The sequence below is a fragment of the Canis lupus genome, chromosome 13, assembly GCF_048164855.1.
Source record: "Canis lupus baileyi chromosome 13, mCanLup2.hap1, whole genome shotgun sequence".
Taxonomy (NCBI): Eukaryota; Metazoa; Chordata; class Mammalia; order Carnivora; family Canidae; genus Canis; species Canis lupus.
Window position 1 is genome coordinate 15,745,450 of NC_132850.1, and position 15,797 is coordinate 15,761,246.

The following is a 15,797-nucleotide window of genomic DNA, read 5'->3' on the forward strand; positions in this document are numbered from 1 at the left end:
GCCTGTATTTTAGGCTGAGGCTGATATAAAACCAGTTATTGTTCTGACAAAGTCGGCAAAATTCCTTTCATCCTTTGTACAGACAAAGCAAATGTCAGATTCTTTCGATACTGTCACAGGCTCTTTTGTTTCTTTATCTCTAGATACGCTAGTCTTCACTTCTTGGGCAGTCACCAAAGCCTCTTTCTTCAAGAGCTTAGATCACTACTAAGGTCGGTTTCCCTGCTCTTTTATGTCCTGGAAGGGGCTAGTACACGTGTGGTGAGTTCTGAGCATGGATGAATTCATTCATCTATTCACTGCTCATAGTACTGTCAGCGGAAAAGCTCCCCATTCCATCAGACTTCTCAAAGAGCACAGCATGAAAAAGTCTAGTTTTACTCAGGGTTTAATAATCTCAGAATCATTTCTTTGGTCATTGGCTGCCATTTTCAAGACTTTAATCAAGTTTAAAGATGTTTCTAGTGTCTTAATTTATAGCTTAAAGTATATATATATTTAAGTTTATATATAAGTATATATATACATGCTTTATATATATATTTAAGTTCTATAGTAAAAGATTAGCTCACATGATAGGATTTTGTTAAACACCCCATAAGCAATGTTTTAAACTTTCCAATTTTATAGTAATTTCCAGAATCCTATTAAACACAGAAGAAATGTGAGGCAAGTTGGTGGTGTTTCAATAAGTCACAAAAAAATTGTTAGCAAAGGCAGCACTGTATTTTTAAGAGGGTTAAAACATTATTTACCAATTCACAATCATTCGTTCTTCAAACTGTAGGACATACTGTAAAAAGTATTCACTTTCCAAAAGATTGCAGAAGATATTGATCCAAATTTCCTAATTTGACAAATAAAGGTATATATAAGGCACTGTTATATTCTCTATTTGTACAGAGAGTATATACATAAAAATATACATAAAGGTATATATAGGTATACACAAAGCAGGCTGTATAGTTTCCTTAGAGACTATATATATTTTACTCCTTAGAGTAAATTCAGCAATAACTGTAAGACTGATTCAGTCTGCACTCAACAAGAAGAAAAGAAAAGCTGCTGCTCACATAATTGTCGTAGCTACACCAACAGTCTGGGGCTTAAAGGAAGGTTTATTTACAAAATTTTTTTCTGGTGTTCTTAAAACTGACTCTAAGAACAAGAACTAGCCATACTGCTGAAAACAACACAGAAAGCAGGATCCATCTCCCTTTCATTCATCAACAAATTTCTAATCCTTAGACAACCAGTATGGTCTTCTGTTGTGAGAGCTAATAAACCCACATCTCCATGGACTCTTTCCATCTGCTGCTTTAAACAACTAACGGCTGGATTATGTCTATGGGGAAAACAAACACAAGACCTGAACAGACAGATGATTTGCATAGGGTATACTATCCACTAAATGAGTGTCTGCAAAGTCACTGGCTTTTAAAGCCATAGAACTTCCAATCAAAATAGATTTTATTAACTAAATAAAATATATATCAGCAGGGTACAAGGTAGGAATCAGTCTCTAATCCATCGGTCCTGAGAAATATAAATGGTGCAGTCTGATAAACTGTTCAGACCAGAAATTCAAAATTCAAACTCTTTATTCATTTACTAATTCAGGAAACATTTATTATGCTAAGCACTGAGATGGGCATAGGGAAAGATTACCAAGATTAACACTACTCATAAACTAATAATGCTGTTCTAGAAGATCTCAGATCCAATGGCAAAGTCAAATACAAGCAAGTAATTATGATACAATGTGAGAAATTCTATCAGAGGTAAGACAAAGTGCTAAAAAAGGAATGTCAAAGAGGGCTCAATTCATTACATCAGGAAATCTTTCAAAAAAGCTTCCAGTAGAAGTGCCAATCTGGTAAGTGAAACTAATATTACAGATTATCAGCCCTTGGCCATGATAGTCTCCCTTTCCTAAAATGTACACAGCTTAAAAATCCTCAACCATGGGATCCCTGGGTGGCGCAGCGGTTTGGTGCCTGCCTTTGGCCCAGGGCGCGATCCTGGAGACCCGGGATCGAATCCCACGTCGGGCTCCCGGTGCATGGAGCCTGCTTCTCCCTCTGCCTGTGTCTCTGCCTCTCTCTCTCTATCTGTGTGTGACTATCATAAATAAATAAAAATTTATAAAAAAAAAAAAATCCTCAACCAGTGCTCACTATCTAAAAAATTAATTTAAGGGATCCCTGGGTGACTCAGCGGTTTAGCGCCTGCCTTCAGGCCAGGGCGTGATCCTGGAGTCCCAGGATGGAGTCCCACATCGGGCTCCCTGCATGGAGCCTGCTTCTCCCTCTGCCGGTGTCTCTGCCTCTCTGCCTCTCTGTGTGTCTATGAATAAATAAATAATATCTTTAAAAATAAATAAATAAAATAAATTAATAAATAAATCTCTTAAAAAGTGTCATGTTTTATTCTTAAAATTCATACAAATTTTGCATTCTTCTAAGAAACCCTTACTTTTTTTTTTTAAGATTTTATTTATTTATTCGTGAGAGACACAGAGAAAGAGAGGCAGACACAGGCAGAGGAAGAAGCAGGCTCCATGCAGGGAGCCCGATGTGGGACTCGATCCAGGGTCTCCAGGATCACGCCCTGAACTGAAGGCAGGCACCAAACCGCTGAGCCACCCAGGGATCCCAAAACCCTTACTTTTTAATATTAATATTGATAAATACTGACTAAATTGCAAGAAATTGAAGAATAACCAGAGAAATGGGAGAAAATAAAATGCTATTAGAAAGCCAAGAAAAAAGTGTTCGAAGAGGGCTGAACAGTAACAACTGCTTCCAGAAGGCCCAAGAGTACCCTTGAATTTACTGACATGAAAGTCAGTGATGCCCTTTGTAAGAACAGTTTCGGCGTAGATGTATGATGGGAGCAGAAGCCCAACTGCAGTGGGTTACAGAATAAAAGAGATGAGGAAATAAAGAAAGAATCTAGACATTTCCAGCTTCCATTTAATTATTTTCTATCCTTTGCAGCCAAATTTCTCAAAAAAAAAATTATTCTTAAAAAGTAAGAGATGATATTCAAAGCATAAACAGAGATAGGAAAAAAGGATACTTCTTCTACTCTAACATTAAAAAAGGAGGTAGAGGGATCCCTGGGTGGCGCAGCGGTTTGGCGCCTGCCTTTGGCCCAGGGCGCGATCCTGGAGACCCGGGATCGAATCCCACGTCGGGCTCCCGGTGCATGGAGCCTGCTTCTCCCTCTGCCTGTGTCTCTGCCTCTCTCTCTCTCTCTGTGACTATCATGAATAAATAAATAAAATCTTTAAAAAAAAATAAATAAATAAATAAAATAAAATAAAAAAGGAGGTAGAGTCAACAAAATACCTGCAATCTTAGTAGTAAAGAATCTAAAGAAGTTTCCAAATGATAGCTATTCTCTCTGCAAAATAAAGAAGGAAATCAGGGGATCCCTGGGTGGCGCAGCGGTTTAGCGCCTGCCTTTGGCCCAGGGCGTGATCCTGGAGGCCCAGGATCAAATCCCACGTCAGGCTCCCGGTGCGTGGAGCCTGCTTCTCCCTCTGCCTATGTCTCTGCCTCTCTCTCACTCACTGTGTGCCTATCAAAAATATAAAATAAAATTAAAAAAAAAAAAAAAGGAAGGAAATCAGGGAGCAAAGAGATGGGAGATTTCAGAAAAGCAAGGGAATCTGAAAGAGATAATGTAGAGAACAAGATGATGTGTTAAAGAAAAAAGTAGGACTGGTGAACAATGCTGAGGACTGACTGATGTTTCCATTATAAATTTATGGGCCACCAATCTGTTCCATGTGTGGTTTTCTTCAGTAGACTACAGTAACACAAAGGTAAAAGTCTTACCAGACTGATTAACCAGATAGACTGACAAAAGATAGATTTATAACATTGACTAAAGAGTTAAATAGTTAATGAACCATGGAATAAAAGCTAAAAAGGGAGGAAAGTAAAGAAGAAATAAGAAGGATCTAACAGAGATACAAATAAGCCTAAAAATAAGCAAATGAAGGAGCTGAAATCCATCAAGCTGTAGTGAGGAGGTTATCCAGCATCATGATTTTAGAAGGAGAGCATTTCAATGGTATGATAATGCACAAACCACAGTTCTGAAGAGGGTACAAAGGTAGACTAGAAATGATGATGATAAGGTCTAGCAACTATGGTGCTAGAATATTGACAGGGTCTACATGGTTGCTGAAGATAAAGATGATAAAGATAGCAGGAGTTGGGAGACTTATGCCTCATGACAATATCTAACATGAAGGAAGGGATAATTAGGAGATTAGTAAATACAGCAGCCAGGAAGAGAAGGATTCAGACATAGGACTGCTAAGAAAAATTACCCTAAGAATTCACATTGAATTCTGCTTCAAATAAATTTGATTTATAAATGGATGTACTAATTTAACTGAAATCTTTTATTTTATAACTAAATAAATGTAGGACCGAAGAAAGGGATATAACATGCTTCAAAATTGTATGGTAAGAACTTGAACCCATGTTTCTGCTAAAACATGCATGTTTAACTAAACAGAACGGATGGAGGAGGGTTGCTTATCCTATAAAAGACATGCAGAACATCTTCATCAATTACTCTACATTAATATGGTGTTAATAAGACAGAGGGGCACTCGTGTGGCTCAGTCAGTTAAGCATCCAACTCTTGGTTTCAGCTCAGGTAATGATCTCATGGTTGGAAGATTGAGCCCTGTGTCAGGCTCTGTTTTCAGTGGTAAATCTACTTCAGATTCTCTCCCTCCTTCTACCCCTCCTCTCACTTGTACTTTCTTGGACAAATAAATAAATCTTAAAAAGCAGGAGGGGACTAGCTGGGGGGGCACGTGGCCGGAAAAGGATGTGATTCTTCATCTCAGGATTGTAAGTTTGAGCCCCATATTGGGTGTAGAGTTTACTTAAAAACAAAATCTTAAAAAAAAAAAAAAAAACTATTCAGCAATAACTAGGTTAAAACTAAACATCTGCATAAATAAAATTGAATACATAAATTCTCAGAATAGGTTGCATCTATGTATGTTCTCAACATAAATTATCTTTCTTTCTCTTATCAGAAAAAAAGTAAGATTATCTTATAACTAACTCTATATGGAAAATCATCATGGTAAACATGCCAAAGTAAGCACAATGAGAGAAGTTGGTTACAAAACCTGAGCCCTAAAGGCACCCTCAGAGATTTTCTCACTAGACCTACCACAGCCTCTGCATGTGATAATGCACACAGCACAAAGCACAGAACCTGGAACCTCTATGGTTCATGATAGGTTCAACAATGGATTCTTCTCTATTTATTGCTTGAATGGAAAGTCAGTCAGTCAATTAAAATTTTTTCAAAGTAGGTAGGCTTTTTTTTTTAGTATTTTTTTTTATTTTTATTTATTTATGATAGTCAGAGAGAGAGAGAGAGAGAGAGAGGCAGAGACACAGGCAGAGGGAGAAGCAGGCTCCATGCACCGGGAGCCCGACGTGGGATTCAATCCCGGGTCTCCAGGGCCAAAGGCAGGTCTCCTGGGCCAAAGACAGGCGCTAAACCGCTGCGCCACCCAGGGATCCCTAGGTAGGCTTTTTATAGAGGGAAAAAAATGTTCCTCAGGTTATAAAGACAAGTTATTTTCTGATAACCCCTACTTTAGAATTTGCATAGGTTTATAGTTAAGATTCCTCATTCAAACCTCATAGGAAATCATTCTATTTTGAAAGTAATCCTCCTTTCACTCATTTATTCTACAAATTAAGTATCTACTATGTACCAGGTATTATTCTACATTCTAGAAATGCAATTGTTAATTTAAAAAGATAAGGAGTACCTAAGTGAGTCATTCAGTAGAGTGTCTAATTCTTGATTTCAACTCGGGGGCCATGGGATCGAGCCCCATGGGACTGATCTCGAGGGTCATGGGATTGAGCCCTGTGTGGAGCCTGCTTGGAATTTACTCTCTCCCTCTCCTTCTGCCAGCCCCCTTGCTTGCTTGCTTGCTCTCTCAATCTCTCTATCTCTCTCTCTCAAAAAAAAAAAAAAGGATAAAAATTTCTGAATTCTTAGAGCTTGCATTTAAGTGGACATAGACAGACATTAAACAAGACAATGAATATATCAAATATACAGAATGTTAGAACATGATAAATGCAATCAAGAAAAATAAACAAGAGGACAGAAATGTGAGATTTTTTTTTTTTTAAAGATTTTGTTCATTTATTCATGAGAGACACAGAGAGAGAGAGAGGGAGAGACACAGGCAGAGGGAGAAGCAGGCTCCATGCAGGGAGCCTGACATGGGACTCGATCTCAGGTCTCCAGGATCACACCCTGGGCCGAAGGCAGCGCTAAACCACTGAGCCACCTGACTACCCGAAATGTGAGATTTTTAATGTACATTTGATGTTAAGACATTGAACATATTGATGAAAAAAACTGTTCTAATATATTGAAACAAATATGTTTAATCCAACTCCTATCAAAATCCCAGCAAGACTTCTTGTAGGTAGAAACAAACAGCCTAAATTTTATATAAAAAAGAATTAGATAGCTAAAACAATTTTGAAATAGAAGAATAAAGTGTAAGGAATCACTCTAACCAATGCTAAGACTTCAGGATAGTCTCATAGGCCAATGAAACAGACGAGAGAACCCAGAAATAGACCCACACAAATATGCCCAATTTACTTTTGACATATAAGTATAAAACCAATTGAATGAAGAAAGCATAGACCTTTCAATTAACTGTACTGGAGCAACGAACATCCATAGGCAAGACAAGACACAAATAGACGAATCTAGACCTATACCTTACACCATATGCAAAAATTAATTCAAAGGCATCAAGGTGGCACCTGGGTGGCTCACTGGTTGAGCATCTGCCTTTGCTCAGGGCATGATCCCGGGGTCCTGGGATCGAGTCCCACATCGGGCTCCCTGCATGGAGCCTGCTTCTCCCTCTGCTTATTTATGTCTCTTCGTCTCTGCCTCTCTCTGTGTCTCTCATGAATAAATAAATAATTTTTAAAAAAAAAAAGGCATCAGGATTTACATATAAAATTAAAAACTGGGGGATCCCTGGGTGGCTCAGTGGTTTAGCGCCTGTCTTTGGCCCAGGGCGGGATCCTGGAGTCCCGGGATCGAGTCCCGCATCGGGCTCCCGGCATGGAACCTGCTTGTCCCTCCTCTGGTGTTTCTGACCCTCTCTCTCTCTCTATGTCTATCATAAATAAATAAATCTTTAAAAAAATAAAAATAAAAATAAAATTAAATTTAAATTAAATTAAATTAAAAACTACAAAACTTTGAAAGATGGTGCAGGAAGATCTCAGGCTCACCTCATCACATGGATACAACTAGGTAACACCTACATCAGTATTTAAACACACACACACATTTCCTGTGTACACACACACACAGGAAATGACCCAAACCCTGGCAGAACAGAATCTCCACAACTAAATGTAGAAAAGAGTCACATGAAAGAGGGCAGAAAGGGAAGAGACACAGAGAGCTGGCTGGTCTTACTGCAGGCCCCATCTACCAACAAAAGCTTTATAGGGGACACCACAGGGAGATCATCCTGAAATTCAGTGGTACTGGATCTCTGATCTGAATCAACTCAAGCCTAAGACAGCCCCAAAGTGGCCCACTGGCAACATAGGAACCAAACCAGGCTCACAACAGGAAAAGAGAGCCATTACAGACTACTAGACTAAAGGTAAATGTGGCTCAACCACAACAGGAGGGTGCAGACAACATACATAGGAGATACCCCTGAAGCACCAGGTTCTGGTAAACAGAGGATATTACACTGCAGGGCACTACAGGATCTCTTCTTTGTAGGCAACTACTTTCAAGGGCAAGAGATGTAGCTGACTTTCTTAACACACAGAAACAGACACAGAGGGTTAAATAAAATGAGGAGACAGAAGAATATGTCCCAAATGAAAGAACAGGACACAATCACAAAAGAGACCTAAGCAAAACAGCTAAATAATTTACCTGAAAGAAAATTTAAAGTAATGGCCACAGGGGATCCCTGGGTGGCTCAGTGGTTTAGCGCCTGCCTTTGGCCCAGGGCATGATCCTAGAGTCCCAGGATCGAGTCTCACGTCAGACTCCCTGCATGGAGCCTGCTTCTCCCTCTGCCTGTGTCTCTGCCTGCCTCTCTCTCTCTCTCTCTCTCATGAATAAATAAATCTTTTTAAAAAATTAAATTAAATTAAAAATAAAAAAATAAATAAAGTAATGGCCACAAAGATACTCACTGGACTTGAGAAAGGAGTGAAGGACCTCAGTGGGATCCAAAAATGAAGAAATATAACACAGAACAAAGAACCATTTAAAGATGAAGAACTCCATTAACTGACATTAAAAATACACTAAAGTGAATAAATAGTAGATTATGGAAAGTGAAGAATCGATAAGTGACCTGGAGGACAGTAATAGAAAGCCATCAAACTGAACGAGAGAGAGAAAAAGGAATAATAAAAATCACAACAGATTAAGAGAATTCAGTAACACCATCAAGCATAACATTCACGTTGTAGGGATCCCAGAAGAGAGAGCAAAGGGGTCAGAAAATGTATCTGAAGAAATAATAGCTAAAAACTTCCTGAATCTGGGGAAGGAAACAGAAATCCAGATCCAGGAAGCCCAGAGAACCTCCAAAGAGGTCTCCACCAAAAGACATCATAATTAAAATGGCAAAAAGTACTGATAGAGAATTTTTATAGTAGCAAGAGAAAAGAAAACAGTCACATACAAGGGAAACCCACAAGGTTATCAGCTGATTTTTCCACAGGAATTTTGCAGGCCAGAAAGGACTGATACGATATAATGAAAGTACTGAAAGAAAAAAATCTGCAGCCAAGAATACACTATCCAGCATAGTTATCATTCAGAATAGGAGAGATAAAGAGTTTCCCAGACAAACAAAAGTTAAAGGAATACATCACAACTAAACCAGGCCTATAAGAAATATGTTAAAGGAACAAAAGATCATAAGCAAAAGAAAAGCAGGAAGCATAAAAGCAGTAAAATTAATTATATCTATAAAAATCAGTCAAGGGCAGCCCAGGTGGCTCAGTAATTTAGTGCCACCAAGGCCCAGGGCCTAATCCTGGAGACCCAGGATCAAGTCCCACGTCAGGCTCCCTGCATGGAGCTTGCTTCTCCCTCTGCCTGTGTCTCTGCCTCTCTCTCTCTCTCTTTCTCTGTCTCTCTGTCTCTCATGAATAAATAAATAAAATCTTAAAAAAAATCAGTAGGGGGCTCAGAAAGTAAAAGAATGTAAAGTATGACACCATATATCTAAAATGGGGGGGGAGGGTAAAAACATTGTGCTTTAAGAATGGGTTCAAACTTAAGTGATCATCAGCTTAATATAAAATGCTGTATGCATAAGATGTTATATATAAACCTAATGGTAATCACAAACCAAAAATGGGTAATAGATATGCAAAAAATAAAGAGAAATACATCAAGTACAACACCAAAGAAAGTCAACTAATTGTGAGAAGAGAGCAGGGGAAGAGAGGAACAGAGAAACTCTACAAAAAAAAACCATAAACCAAATAACAAAATGCCAATAAATACATACCTCCCAACAATTACTTTGAATGTAAATGGACTAAACTCTCCAATCAAAAGACACAGGTGACAAAACTGATAAAAAAGCAAGACCCGTCTATATACTGCTTATAAAAGACTCATTTCAGAGTAAAGACATATGCAGTTGAAAGTGAAGGGATGGAAAAGCATTTATCATGCAAATGGAAGTTGAAAAAAAAAGACAGGTAGCAATATTTATATTGGGCAAAATAGACCTTAAAACAAGGTCTATTGTTTTAAAACAATAAAACAATAAAAGACAAAGAAGGACATTATATAATCATTTTAAAGGAAACTATCCAACAATTGTAAATATTTATGCACCAACATAGGAGCACCCAAATAAATAAAGCAGCTAATAACAAACATACAGGAAGTAATAATAATACAATAATAGTAGAGGACTTTAACATCCCACTTAGATCAATGGATAGATCATCCAAACAGAAAATCAACAAGGAAACATTGGATTTGAAGACACACTGAACCAGATGAATCTAATATTTTCAGAACATTTTATCCCAAAAGAGCAGAATTCACATTGTTTTGAAGTTCACATAAAACATTCTCCAAAATACATCACATGTTAGGCCACAAAATAAGTCTCAGATTCAAAAAGATCGAAGTTATACCAGGCATCTTTTTCCAACCACAACACTATGAAACTAGAAATCAACCATAAGAAAAAATCTGGAAAGAACACAAATACATGCAGGTTAACATGCTGTTAAACAATGTGTGGTACACACACACTCACAGACACACACACGCACACACAGAGGAATATTATTCAGCCATAAAAAAATGAAATCTTACAATCTACATAACATGGATGGAGGTAGAGTATAATGTTAAATGAAAGGCAATCAGTCAGAGAAAGACAAATACTATATGATCTCACTCATATGTGTAATTTACAAAACAAAACAAAACAAAAAAAGGAAAAAAGATACAAACAAAAAACACTCTTAACTATAGATTTTTTTTTTTAAAGATTTATTTATTTATTCATGATAGACAGAGAGAGAGAGAGAGAGAGAGAGAGAGGCAGGCTCCATGCTGGGAGCCCGACGTGGGACTCGATCCCAGGACTCCAGGATCGCGCCCTGGGCCAAAGGCAGGCGCTAAACCACTGAGCCACCCAGGGATCCCCTCACTCTTAACTATAGAGAACAAACTGATGGTTACCAGGCAGGAGACAGGTTGGGGGAGGGGGTTGGGGGAGGGGGTTAAAACAGGTGAAGGGGATTAAGAGCACACTTACCCTGATGTGCACTGAGTAATTAAGTAATTATTGAACACTAGGTTGTATACCTTAAACTAACTTAACACTGCATGTTAATTATACTGGAATTAAAATTTTTTTAAATAGGTTTTTTTTTTTTTTAATAAAGAAGCTCTGGAAAGCTGTACAGCTTTTTTTTTTTTTTAAGATTTTATTTATTTATTCATAGAGATGCAGAGAGAGAGAGAGAGAGAGAGAGGCAGAGACACAGGCAGAGGGAGAAGCAGGCTCCATGCAGAGAGCCTGACCTGGGACTCGATCCAGGGTCTCCAGATCACGCCCTGGGCTGCAGGCGGTGCTAAACCGCTACGCCACCGGGGCTGCCCTTAAATAAGTTTATTGGGAAAAAGAATTAGCAAGCTTTTAATAAAACTGCAATATAATTTAACATCAAGTAATTCATAGTCAAAACTGTATAATTAAGTTCAATATTCAAAACTTGCAATGTAGAGATTATCATCCTTTGCCCCACTAGATCATCATCCTTTGTACTCCAAAATGCAGGGTTATTATGAACTGTATAAGGAGGTTCCCTTGCCCTTTTCGGTCCAGATAGATTCAGCCAATAGGCAGCACCAACAAATGGTCAGAGAAAGAAAAGAGGGTAACAGATTAGGGGGCAATTTATCTTCCTGAGTTGGTTCCTACCGGGTCAAGTTAGACTGGCTGCATCCCACTACCATAAAGTCATGCTAATTATCAGGTCACCTTCTACATACACAGGCCCTCTAACTCCCAAGTTCCAAGGATCACTTCCTCCCCTCACCCTTTCATGGTTAGTAACAGTACCAACTTACTATTAACCAGAAGGTACTATGTATGTTACCATTTCAATACACCCTGTCCATATTTCTTTATTATAAGGTCATAATTTGTTCTGTTTGCTGCCAGGACCCTAATATGTGGAATAAAATTAAGTGTATTTTCATCTTTATTTGCCTAAAGAATAGAAATTACTTTCAATTCATAGAAAATTTTATGTAATCAAAACCAGGCAAAACTCTCCCTATGTAATCCTGATAAAAGTCTTCAATATCCAAACAGAAAATTGAGTATCAGTAAATCCAGAGAAAAAATACATCAAATAATCCAACCTGCCAAAGACTTTCCTCTCCACTTATTTACAAGTTTTGAAATAGACTTCAGAGTCAGACCTCATTTTGAATTCCTGATCTAACATTCACTTACTGTCCTACAGCAAAGTATTCAACTGTTTTGTTCAGTGTTGCATTCCAGGCACCTAGTACAGTGTTGATACATGGCAGGTATTTCATAAATATTTGTAGAATAAATGGACAAATGAACAAACCTCTGCAAGCCTGAATTTCCTCACCTGTAAAGTATGATGATTGTATCTACCTCATAATGTTCCTAAGAAAATAAACGATAATATATGTAAAGGAATCTAAGTGTAGGGTCTAGTAAATATTATCAGTTTTTTTTTAAGATTTTATTTATTTATTCATGAGAGACAGAGAGAGGCAGAAACACAGGAAGAGGGAGAAGTAGGCTCCCCATGAGAAGCCTGATATGGGACTCAATCTCAGAGCTCCGGGATCAGGCCCTGAGCCAAAGGCAAATGCTCAACCGCTGAACCACACTGGCATCCCAAAAATTGAGAGATTTGCATGGGATTGAACAGGATATTAGCAGCTTGGTTGCTTATTCTCATGAATATTCTTAAGAGATAAGCAAAAGAACAAGAACAGGAGCACCTGGGTGGCTCAGCAGTTGAGCATCTGCCTTTGACTCGGGGCATGATCCCAAAGTCCTGGGATCGAGTCCCACATTAGGCTTCCTGCATGGAGCCTGCTTCTCCCTCTGCCTCTGTCTCTGTCTCTGCCTCTGTCGGTCTCTCATGAATAAATAAATAAAATCTTTTAAAAAAGAAAAAAAAAAAAGAACAGACCACTTGTTTTGTCCAAATTTAGAGTTGAATTTTAATTTGGATTTGTTAAACATTTTTACCATATCTTCCGTGAAAATTTGTAAATTTGCAAAGAATTTAAGGCATGCAATCTTAAAAGATAGTGGGTTTCATATTTTTTTAATTATAAAAAAATATTTAAAGATTTTATTTATTAGGGAGGGAGAGGGTGAGCATGAGTGGTGGGGAGAGGCAGGCAGAGGGAGAAGCTAACTACCCCCTTGAGCAGGGAGCCAGATGTGGCAGTCAATCCCAGGACCTTGAGGTCATGACCACAGCTGAAGGAAGCCACTTAACCAATTTAGCCACCCAGGTGCCCTGGGTTTCATATTTTTAAAAGACATTAAAAAAAATTTTTTTTACTTGAACTGGTTAATTTGGACTATTAGAAGACATTTTATTGAATTTGTTGAGGGTTAGAATACATGACAGAATGTTTATGCAAATGTTTCATAATGTATCACATTAAAAAATGGTATTGTTAAACCACCAGTTAAAAGTTATAGCTATAGGTTTTGTTCGGTTTCTGTTTTAAATCTCGTACAGAGTCTTTTTTAAAATGCCTTTTTTTAATGTTTTAAAATTTTATTTAAATTCAATTTGCCAACATGCAGTATAACACCCAGTGCTCATGTCAGAAAGTCTTTTAATTGTACTATTAATGTCATGCACTGCTATCCATAGGTGAAGTTAAGAGTGCTGAGGAAAGACTGAGAAGTATGGATATGGTACATTCTTTCATATAATCAGTAGCATTACTGGATATATTTGAGTTGGGATAGAAAACTAATAATAGGAGAAAGGGCGCAGGTTTTGAAAGATGGCGGACGACGTGGACCAGCAACAAACTACCAACACTGTAGAAGAGCCCCTGGATCTCATCAGGCTCAGCCTGGATGAGCGAATCTATGTGAAAATGAGAAATGACCGAGAGCTTCGAGGCAGATTACATGCATATGATCAGCATTTATATATGACATTGGGAGATGTGGAAGAAACTGTGACTACTATAGAAATTGATGAAGAGATATATAAATCAACAAAACGGAATATTCCGATGCTTTTTGTCCAGGGAGATGGTGTTGTACTAGTTGCTCCTCCATTAAGATTTGGCTGAAACAAAGAATTTATCGTGTATGGAATATAGGAGATTTTGTATGATTGCCTCTTTAAATGTAGAAGACATCCAAAAGAGAAACCTGTGTTCATTTTGATATTAAGAAATTACCAAGGAAAAAAAATAAAATAAAATAATTAAAAATATTTTAAAAATAAAAAAAAAAATGACCAAGGATTCTTCCACTCCTGAAATGAGCTGATTTGCAGATAACTCAAAAATTCTTAAGCTAAAGGGCATTTTAATTTTTTTCCAACTCTTTCAATAAATGTGATCACCAGGATGCAGGAAAAAAAAAAAAAAACTAATAATATTGGACACCTGAGTGACTCAGTGGTTGAGCGTCTCTGTATCTCTTTCTCTGTGTTTCTCATGAATAAATAATATCTTAAAAAAAAGAAAAAAAATCTCTCAACTTTTAGTAGTAAATCTCTTAAGAAACATTACCCTCGTACTTTGAAAAGACACTAGGTGGCATTAGAAACATGTTTCTCTTACAAAAAAGTAGAAACTAAGTGTTCAAAAGACAGCAATTCTCAAACTGACAGTGAATGATCTAAACTCCTATAAATCTTACAAAGTTGAATACTTCACTATCTTGCCCTTTCACATATAAATTTTTCATGCTCCCCTACATTTCTTTTCGTTCTCTGTACTCTTAGATGATGATTTAATCTAAGACTTCCAAAACCCCTATCTATAGCTCTAAAACTGATCTCCTTTACTCTAGGTGTTCATTTCTAACTCTTAAAAGGATACCTAACAAGTGGATATAAACATTCAAAAGAATGAAATTGCAGCCCCCTACTTCACACCATATGCAGAAATTAACTATAAAGCTAAAACCATAAAACTCTTAGGAGAAAGCAAGTGGTAAATTTTCATGACCTAGGACCTGGCAATGTATTCCTAAGATAGGAGACCAAAAGCACAAGCAAAAAAAGAAATAAATTAGACTTCATCAAAATTTTTAAATTTTATACATCAAAAGGCACTATTAAGAAAAGGAAAAGAAAAATACAGAATGGGAGAAAATATCTGCCAATCATACATTTTATAAGGATCTAGTATACAGAATATATAAAGAACTCTTACAATTCAACAACAGCAAAACGACAAAAGTTAAAAATGGGCAAAGTACCTGAAGAGACATTTCTCCTAAAAATATATACACGGCTTAAAAAAAAAAAAAATCACATTAAAAAAAAAAAAGATGCTCAACATCATTATTCACCAGGGAAATGTAAATCAAATGAGATACCACTTCACATCCACCAGGAGAGTATAATAAAAAATGACTATTTTTTTAAATGGAAAATAAGTGTTGGCAAGTGTGGAGACTAGAATCTTTGTACACTGCTGGTGAGGATGTAAAATGGTGTGGCAACCATGGCAAATAGTTTGGGAATTTCTTAAAAAGTTAAAGATGGAATTATCATATGACCTCTCAATTCTACCACTAGATATATATACCCCAAAGAATTGGAAATTGGTACTCAAACATGTATACATACACACATGTTCACAGTAGCACTATTCACAACAGCCAAAAGGTAGAAACACTCCAAATATCCATCAACAGATGAATGGATAAACAGTTATATACATACAATGGGAAATTGCTCAGTCACAGAAAGAATGAAGTACTGATACACGCTAGAATGCCATCTAAACATTATGTTAAGCCAAAGAAGTAAGACACAAAGTTTATATATGGAATGGTTCCTTATATAGGAAATATCTGGAACAGATAAATCCATAAAGACAGACTGCATACAGACTGCATATTGATGGTTGTCAAGAGGCTGAATGGAAGAGGAAAGGGGGAGAAGTGCTTAAGCGGTAAGGAGTTTTACTTA

At 37.3% G+C, this 15,797-nt stretch overlaps 1 protein-coding gene and 1 pseudogene across 13 annotated transcripts in view; one reads left to right on the forward strand and one right to left on the reverse strand.

Moving 5' to 3' along the window:
* Positions 1 to 15,797, reverse strand: part of MAST2 (microtubule associated serine/threonine kinase 2) — a 208,308-nt gene that overhangs the window by 144,239 nt on the left and 48,272 nt on the right. The gene's annotated exons all lie outside the window — the stretch shown is intronic.
* LOC140602141 (U6 snRNA-associated Sm-like protein LSm3 pseudogene) lies at positions 13,632 to 14,049 on the forward strand (annotated as a pseudogene).